Source organism: Antrostomus carolinensis, unplaced genomic scaffold (assembly GCF_000700745.2).
Source record: "Antrostomus carolinensis isolate BGI_N321 unplaced genomic scaffold, ASM70074v2 scaffold18569, whole genome shotgun sequence".
Taxonomy (NCBI): domain Eukaryota; kingdom Metazoa; phylum Chordata; class Aves; order Caprimulgiformes; family Caprimulgidae; genus Antrostomus; species Antrostomus carolinensis.
In genome coordinates, this window is record NW_010340845.1 from 92,410 (window position 1) to 102,038 (window position 9,629).

A 9,629-nucleotide genomic window follows, 5' to 3' on the forward strand; every position below is an offset into this window, starting at 1 on the left:
CTGACTCTCCCTCTTCTGGGATTGTGGTTCTGGTTTCGGGATAGTTGCTCCTCCAAGATCACTATCCAAGAACAGGATGGGCTTGGTCAGCGGGTGGTGAGCAATTGCATTGTGTGTCATGTATTTTCATTTTTATTACTATTATTATATTAAGTTTTATTTTATTTCAGTTATTAAATTGTTCTTATCTCAACCTACGAGTCTCTTTACCCTTCCAATTCTCTCTCCTTTTCCCTCTGAGGGTGGAGGGAGAGTGAGCGAGTGGCTGTGTTTGGCTGTTAGCTAAATGCTGACCAAGTGAAACCACCACAAGCCCACAGCGGCCTTGAATTGTCAACCTTTTGGGTTCTAGACAAGGTTCCAAATATTTCTGTGTAGGCAGCTCTTAATTCCACTGCTCATGCAATTACATGCATTTCATGAATACAGGTTTGATCATAAAATCAGAGCTTCCATATTTTTTAAAATCGTCATATTCCTCAAACAAAATCTACTTTCATTGTTGTAAAAATGTCCATGTTTGTTAGCAGGTGTTGTACAAGAGAAGCTAAAAGGCACATGCCTGGATCAGGACACAGTTCGTACCTGGTTCCCAGCTGATGTGGCTTCAGAGTGGATGTAGCTCTGAAGTTGATGAATTTGTATGAAAAAAAAATGCACTTCTCGAGAACTTTCCTTATTCAGGGTAACATGTGATTCTTAAAATGCATAAAAATATTTGAAAATTCATGTTATTACTAGCGCTATTATTATCAAAGGACATTTCGTTAACATTTGAAAGTTCTTCAGTGCACTTGAAGATATATTTGTTTTAGCAACTTATATAATCCCCTCCTGTTTAAAGTTTTGTTTTAAACACATACAATTATCATCTCATATGCCCTGATTCAGTAAGCACTTAGAAGCATTCCTATCTTTAACAGCATAGCTAGTCCCGCTAATATCCAGGGAATGGAATTAGAGCTTCAGATATTAGCAAAAAGTAATGCAAATGTGAATTAAGCAACATGGTTTTTGAAGTAAGTTGACTGAGGACTTTTTATTTCTTAGACTTAATGCAAAAGTTTGACACAAAAAAAAAAAATCAAAGCAAGCATTACTGATATTAATAATTATTTTAAAAAGTGTATATAAAGTTGATATATTTTAGACTGGTAACTAGAAGGAATTAGACACTGAAATAACCTTCCAGCAAGGATAGTGGAGAAAAATCCTAACTGCTTTTAGGCAGAGCCATCAGCAGAAACATAATATATATAGATAGATAGATATAGACATATAGATATAGATAGTTATAGACATATTACTATCTCCAAACTAATGAGTCATTTGGATGTATCAAATTTGTAATCCTACTTTTTGTTGTTGTTGTTGTTGGTCTGTGTAACTTTCCATACAGACAAGCCTAGATCTAAGGTGGGACTTTGCTACTGAAAACTCTTATTGTCTCATTCATGTCTGTACAGGAACCTGCATATCATGAAGTGACATTCCCTGTCCTGTACAGTGTCACACATCATAGAGTTGATAACAATTTGTCATTTTAGGTAGCAATTTCAGCCAAAATTCCATGAACTAGACTACAGAGGATGAAGCATGAATTATTCTTATGACCCAAACACAGACCTGGGTTCTCTGGCTTGTGTTTTTCAAGAGAACTCACTTTATTGCTAATAGAGACAATAAGTAATGCCTAAAGGCAAGGTGCAAGTATTAAAGTGCTAGTTTGAAAGTATTTAACAAAACTGTCCTTTCTTTTTGAATAACTTGAATAAAGTGTCTAAATGACCTCTTCCTAACCAGAAGAGAATATAGAGAAGAAATTAAGCTTTATTGGTAAATTAAAGCCCAAATCCCATGGTTGATGAGAGATACGGTCCGTTTGAAATAGTTACAGTTTCAGACTTTCTCTTCTACAATCAGCGGGTGGAGACCAACATAATCCAATTAATTGTAATTCCCTTTTGTGGCACTGGTACAGTGGTGAATGATATAGTAAGTCCATTGAAGTCTTATCTTTGGTCAGATAATCCAAATGGATTCGTATTATGAAACAGTCCTTTATAAAAGTTCTGATGAACAGAAGTATTTTGACTTTAGTGAACCAAAAGATAAATTCTATACAAAATAATATGTTTTGTCCTTGACTTTTACAGAGCTTGTATATACCTGATTTCATGTAAGAATAATTCTTTCATCTGGCTTATTTCAAAAAGCCCTTTCATTAAAAAAAAAAATAAACCCAGAATTTCTTCTTGGGACATCCTACAAACCGGCGTGTAAGAACAGAGATTTACATGTACAAGTAAATAGTCCCAATAAAATAAATGAATTATACATGTAAGGAATATAGGTACAACATTTTGAATAATAATGTAAGAAATAATTTGAATTTCTATTTTTCTAATAAAACAATAAACTAATATTTCATCAGTAGTCCTTGTAACTGTAAACAAACCATACACGTATGTTCCTTTTCATTATTGCAAGTGGACTTGCTTAATTATAGCTCAAACTATTTACATTTGGAAGTCATTTACATAAAGGAAGTCATAAGGATCTTTATTGTTTTGTTAATCATTTCCTTTGATTATCGAAACTCGCTCACTGAGGCACAAGCTTATTGTTATTGGGGTCAGTCCCAATAATATATTTGGCTATGTGCAAAAACTAAGGATTGGGTGACATTCTTGGTTTTTTGAATGGTTTTTATACAGACTGAGTTTAACAATCACTGGAGACAGGACTGATTTAATGCATTTAATGCCTGATCCAGTGCTACACACTTGGTGTTTCTCCTTTTAAAGTTATCTGTAGCAAGTCCACGTGAACGACAGGAGTGTTTTCACTCGTAGCATGTCGAAATCTCATATTTACTAAATGATACTGGGATACCATTTGTGGGAGACAACACATTAGGCAGTATATTGAGGTCAGATCTTTTCAGAGTGTCTCAAAAATACTTTTCTTTTCTTTTCTTTTTTTTTCCCCTTAAATTGTCTGGTTGAAATTTAATACAAAGAAATTTTTTACCCTTTGGGGTACATTACATATGAAATAATTTATGACCCATGAATCACAAGAAGGCAGTGAATTAGGTTTCAGATAAGTCTGCCAAATATTACAAAACATTGTGTACAGATTTTTGGACTATGAAAAGGCTTTTGACAAGAATGGAAATAGAAGCAGTGTTAGAAACAGCAAGAAGGGGAAGAACAGAAGAGCTATATGACAGAATCCTAAAGCACTCTGAATTAGTAGTACAATTAAAAAGATAGGAATATGAACATATTTTTGAAGTATGAACATGGGACAGAGAGTCATTGTCCAATTCCTTGTTGCATTAGATCTTGGGAGCCTTCAATTTATTTAAAATGTAGATTTGTGGATGCCAATACACACAATTCTGATAAAAGACCTGACTGTAAATGGAAAAAAAAAAGAAAAAAAAAAAAAAAGAAAAAAAACCCACCAACTCTAAAATCAGATTGCAGAGAATCTTACTGGAGAGCAACTACACAATAATATAATGTTAATAACAGACTTGAAGTCAGAAGAGAGATATTTACCTTGACTAATATAAATATACTCGACATATGGCTAAGCAAGGAAGAACAAGTCAAAATCAGAATTCAGAATGGACTTCAGCCTTTAAATATCAAAATCTACCATGAAAACTAAGTTCCTGATCTAGGCAAGTATTTGATGTTTGTGTTCTGCAGTCTAGGGTATATGAAACAGAAATACTGGCATCCACCTAGAAAATGCAATAAAGGCCATTAGGTGACACAGAGAAATGAGAAAGTCATTAGTTTAGTTCAGAATAAAGGGAAGAATAAACAGAAAGAAAAATAAAATGAAGTGTGTTTTAACTACTAGGAAGAAGCTGAAGTTACTGCTCAACAACTAAGTAGACAACATTAGACAGAGGACAGACTCTTACCATTCTAGGGCAAATGTAATTTTAACTTAGCATAGCAATTTAATTTCTAAGTGGTGCAGAAAGTCTACCAAGCCCTGTCCTCATGCTTGGGCAACCTTGGTGCTTCCAAGCTGAGAAACCTCTATTCCATGGGAGGGTATGAGCTGGGTGGGAATTCCTCCACGCTCTTTCCTTGTCCCTTTCTTTAAACTTTTGGGAATATCTGTGTATTTCTTTGAGTCTAAAGGAAGGAATAATTTGGTCCTGTAGGTTTCAGTTGCTCAGGCTATGTATGCTCCTACTCTTTGTTAACAAGTCACCTCCGAAGGAATTTCGTGGAAGTATGTTGATTCACAGACAGGTGGTCTATTTATTCTTAGGGAGGTTTCAGCTGCATTTTGAGGGAAAATATTCTATATTTAAAATCACTCCTTTTCCCATACGGAATAGTTGATTCAACTAAATTGAATGATTTTTAAAAGTACTCAATTATAATCCCATTAAAGTAATTATTGCTTCAAATCACAATGACAGAACACGCTAAGTCAAAACTAACATTGCTGGCATCTAACCCTGTAGCAGGTATTGGCAGTGAGTGATGTCGAAGAGTAACTTAGTGATGATACTTGTTCCTGGCTATCAAAAGGATTCTCCTTTCAGGACCACTGTATATTTTTATGCTTCCAGTTTCAAACAACAACCCATAGTATAGAAATTTCCCCGATGTAATGGCCACTCGTCTAAACCTTTGAACTACTCTGCATGCTTTCATGGTGTACCATTTCTGAACTTCTCAAATGTACTGGATCTTTTTCACAGAAACAATGAGATAGTTCATCCTTCTCTCACTCTGTGAACTTCTCTGGAATTACACAAGGATGAATATGACCCAGTGTGCCCAAATACAGAAATCTTTTATTTTTCTGGCACAGATTGAGATTTAAGTTAGCAGTACTTGGTTGTTTCAGCATGCCCCCAGGTCAGCGAATTGTCATTTCAGAGAACTGGAATAAACAGCATTCAGGATGCACACAGAGATGTTCTGCTTTTCAGCTGGAGTTGTTCAGTAATTTGTGCCTAGGCTCCATGGAAAAGGGTGCTCCAATAATTAACAAATGCCTAGACATTATAACATCATGGCTTAAATTTACTGTTAAAAGGGCATGCCGTGTTCTTCTAGCAGAGGAGTGATGCATGCAGACTTTCTTTTGGTGTCTATATCCTTGAAAATCCACCAACAGCAGCAGTGGATGGATTCAGCAGAAGCTGTTTAGAAATACTTTGTATACAAAACTTAATTATTTGCTTAGCTGACATTTCCTCTGATTTGTTTAAATACTCTCAGAAGTGAAGGACCATGTACTACGTGCAGGCAAGACAGTGAACCTCCAGACCTAGCAAGGGAGAGAGGAAGAAGTACTATTTTAGCTGAGAGAGAACTCACAAGAATCTGGCTGGATGAGGAAAGTATTGCTTTGTGTGAGTTGAGGTTTCTGCTGGACTATTTAATCAAAGTTCAAGGGATCGTACTCACTTTGGAGTGTAGATATAAAATGCAATCTCAGGACGGGATTTACTGGCAAGGGAGGAAGCCAAGCATCATGTGCTGCATCACCAAGGGATGAGCTTCTTGTCATATGATGAGCAAGAACCTTCCCCACCTTGCAACATCCCACTGCTGTGCTGTCTCTGGACACCTCTGTGCTCTATTACTGCTCTAAATCAAGTGTGATTACTTTGAAAGAAGTTGTTTGTCCTGATATAGCAATATTTTGCAGTAGTTTTGAGGTCCTGTCATTCCTGGAAGGGCAAGGCGGCTGATGTGTCTTTGAACTAGTGATTAGAGAAGCTGTGGCTTGTAAAATACAGGTACAGCTATTAAACACATACCTTTTTATGTATAAATTAATATTTGTGCTGTTAGCCATGAGAAAAACTCTCACGAAGGCATTTAGTGATGAAGGAGTGTGCTGATGCAAGTGAGGAATTTCTGCTTAAATCTTTTTTTTTCTCTTTTTTTTCTATTCAAGACCCATGAATGACCAGCAACTTATTTCTGAAGATTATAACCATTAAAATAAATAAATAGATAGATAGATAAATAAATAAATAAAGGTGTCTTCAAATTTGAGAAAGAAGAGGAATGACTGGACAGTTTGTCTTTTCCTAGCTTGTGGAAGAGGAATTTTCTTTTCCTTTTTCAACCATAGGACCCCTTTGGAGTTCTCACTAGAAAACTGCCTACTGGGAAAAGTAAACCCAGCAAGTTTCTCAAGCTTTCAGTCAACTGGGAATGCATTGTGCACGTCCAACTCTTCTGAAAAGATCTCAGTGTCAGGGGAAATTGTATGCATTATTTAACAGTGCAGTGCAGGACTTTATCCAGGGGAGATCTCCCTTGGCATATGCGCTGGCCCTTGGGATGGAGACTCCAGTGCTCTGAGGTTTCACACTCTGGATTTGGGGGTTGGCTGGACATCAAAAGCCAAAGGTTTATAGAGAAGGACAGAGGTGGCAGCTGTCATGTCCAAGTGCTGGCTGTGCAGGGCACTGCCATCCCAATGCTGCTATATGCAGCCAGGAGCAAGGAAATGATGAAAAATCTGTTAGCAAAGAGATTTCAGTCTGACACCCAATGAGACATGTCTCACCAAAGTCTTTAGAAAGTCTTTTACAGACACAACCTCCACAACAGACCAGGCACTGCTAGTTGTCTTTACAGGAATTGCTTTCCACATGATTTTGGGTCTCATCCATGAGACCACTTGGAGGAAGAGATCCTAAGTGAAGTAGGGCTTCTGAACGTGGTGCTCTGGGATTTAATGGCAACATAGGCAAAAGAGAGTGTATGGCAGGGAAAATACTTGTATAAGTGATCTTAAAAGAAAAATGAACGATCAGGGCTCTCAGATAACTGCATTTTGCTTCCAGAACCTAGTCTACATACCAGGCAGGGCATGTGGTTAGAGGAACCACATCCATTTTCTTTCAAAACTATACTTTCTATACTGCTTTGGTTGATTTTTGTATTTTCTCTTTTTTTTCTTTTCTTTTCTTTAATTCTTTTTGTCTTTAGCTGATCTTAAAATAAATATTTTATTTACTTCTTTTTTAGGCAAGGATAACTTTATGATGGTGTATTTAAAACAAAGATGAACTCCTGTTTGATTCTAGTGCAGACATTACTAGTTCTATTAAACAAAAGCAATGCTGAAAAGGCTGATTTACTAAGAATAACACAGTAAAACACACATTCCCTTCAGAAATGTATTGTATATCGATTTTTTTTTTTTTTTAACTAATAACCTTGACAGGTGCCTGCACTATTTTTTTTTTTTTCTCCTTAATGTGGTCTTTATTTTCAACCCGAGCATTAGCATAAATTTTATGGGATTTTCTGGGCATATTTGTGTCTGTATCTAAGATATATGATATCAACTGGCAGTGATGGTTGAACTAATCAAATACTACTGACAAGTTAAAGCAAATTTTTAGGACTGTGAGATTTTGAGCATCTTCCCAGATACAGTATCTCCTGACTGAAAGCAGTCTTTGACTGTCAAGTTTAAATACCAGATTTGGGACTTAATCTTTATGTAAGCAAAACACCCCAATAAGAAATATGTCTTGAGTACAGCCAAAAAGTCAGGTCCTCCCCTTAAACCTACCCTGAAATATGTGTGTATGTTTGTTTATGGCCCTATCGCCATGGTATGTGAGCGATTCCAACCAGTGGGAACCAAACGAGAGTCTTACACTGAATGGACTTCTATTTTCTTTTTTCTTTTTTTTTTTTTCCTTTTTTTTTTTGACTTGGCATTTGTTCCTTCTAGCAAACATTTTTTAAAAACTCTCTTATTGCTAGAGGGAAAATTGACACCCTTTACTTTCACGATGATACATTCCTAACACGTTTCCTTGAAGAGCTGGAAATGGTGCAAAAATCTGGTAAGATAAGTCTCTATAAAGCCTTAGAAGTCAAGCATTCCACTTTAGACATTTAAGACAAATGCATGGCAAAAACAAGTTGTCTTTTTTTTTTTTTTTAAAGGTTTCTACTTAAAGTTCTGTGCCAAAGCTACAGTACTTATACATTTTCTAAATGTGTTTTAAGCAATAAGTTGTACAACATTTTTAGAACATGTGTTAAGCTATTTCTCTAAGAATGAAGCTCTTAACAAAACATAAGCACTCTGCATGAGATCTTAGCAGCAAAGTGCTTAAAAGATAAAGTAAGAATTGGTACCATGGGAAGAACACCAGCTGTAGAGCACACAGGTCCATTATGAGAAGTATGGTAGTGGGTAGGGAGAAAATGATTTAATCAGGAGTAAAACCAATTTTATTATAAGGGCACGCAGGGGGTGTGGCACCATAGTGAGAGGGACATTTCAAAATATCTGACAGATTTCAACAATGTGAAAACCCACCCTGTTCTTTAAAGTGACAGTAAACCCCATCAGGTCTCTCTTTTTGATGCTATTGTTAACAGTTGACTGTTTAAAGCTGGCCTGCTAAGATGCTGTCGATCTAGTTCAATAGTGTGTGGCAAAATAAAAGACTAATTGTTGAAATACGATCAATCAAATATGATCTCAGAGTCTAAAGAAGATCCCCTCTGGTAACTCATTTGAGATCAAATCATTACTTTTATGATTGAGGTAATTCAATGGGAGAAAAAAAAAATAGAATAAAAAAATAGAGGCTTGAAACCAAAGAAGCAAACAGGACAACTAAATGAAACGCACAAGTCTGCCTTTGTTCCAGCTTTGTCTCACGTTACTTCAAGTTGAGGAATTGGGTCCATTCCTTTTTTTTTTTTTTTTTATACATTTCACAAATCCAGAAATTTAAAAAGCATTTAACAACATTTATTAAATAAAATTTGAAAGACAACTCCATTTTGAATAAGTATTTCTGTCCAAAAGTAAATTCTGTAGTGAGAAAACTATTGCCTTAAAGTACCAGGGATCTGGAGTTGTGTGTGTCCATGTGTCTCCAATAATTTTATCATTTTGTTTAACAACAGTTCACTAAAGAGGCTGCTCTTGAAGCCAGCTGAATTGCTAAACATGGAAATTCAGTGACATTTAGTAAAACATTTCAGGATTATGTTGTTTTAATTTAAATTTGTTCAGTAGTTTTCATAGCTGGCCCTTGATTTGCATTCAGACTGAAATTTTCTAAAAAAGAGAATCGTAGCACATGTGAAACAAAGCAAACTCTGTTTTGGGAGTAACAGAACTTGGAGAAAGTGTGTGTCATTTTAATTTAGACTAATAAGGATTTGCACTTTCCTAGAGTTTTATATGGATTACGATCTCTCTGTTTATTATGTTCTAACAGTATCACACTACTAGAATTAAAAAGAAAAAAAAACAAAACCAAAGAAAAATAGAATAATCATCCAATCTTCTTTTATTTTTATTAGAAACTCTATTTTAGCATTGAGTTTCTTTTATATTTAAATTCCTTGGCTCAGTCAAGCTTCAAAAGAAAACATTTTTTTTGTTGTTGTTGTTTGCAAAACAGTTTTGTAAGCACTTGTGGTTTGTCTTTAGTGTGTTATCATTTTTGACAGCTTTGCATAGCCTAGGTAGGCCAACAGGGGTCTGTCTAATATTGTTGCTGGGCAAATCTTCTTCCCAGAGATGAAAACCAAACAAAATATTTTTGAAGCAGTAAGAAGGAATTAATATCCTTTCTC

At 35.7% G+C, this 9,629-nt stretch overlaps 1 protein-coding gene across 1 annotated transcript in view; it reads left to right on the forward strand.

Moving 5' to 3' along the window:
* LOC104531430 (rho GTPase-activating protein 15) overlaps positions 1 to 9,629 on the forward strand; it is a gene marked incomplete at both ends in the record, with an annotated part of 102,018 nt that overhangs the window by 91,641 nt on the left and 748 nt on the right. The window lies entirely within an intron of this gene.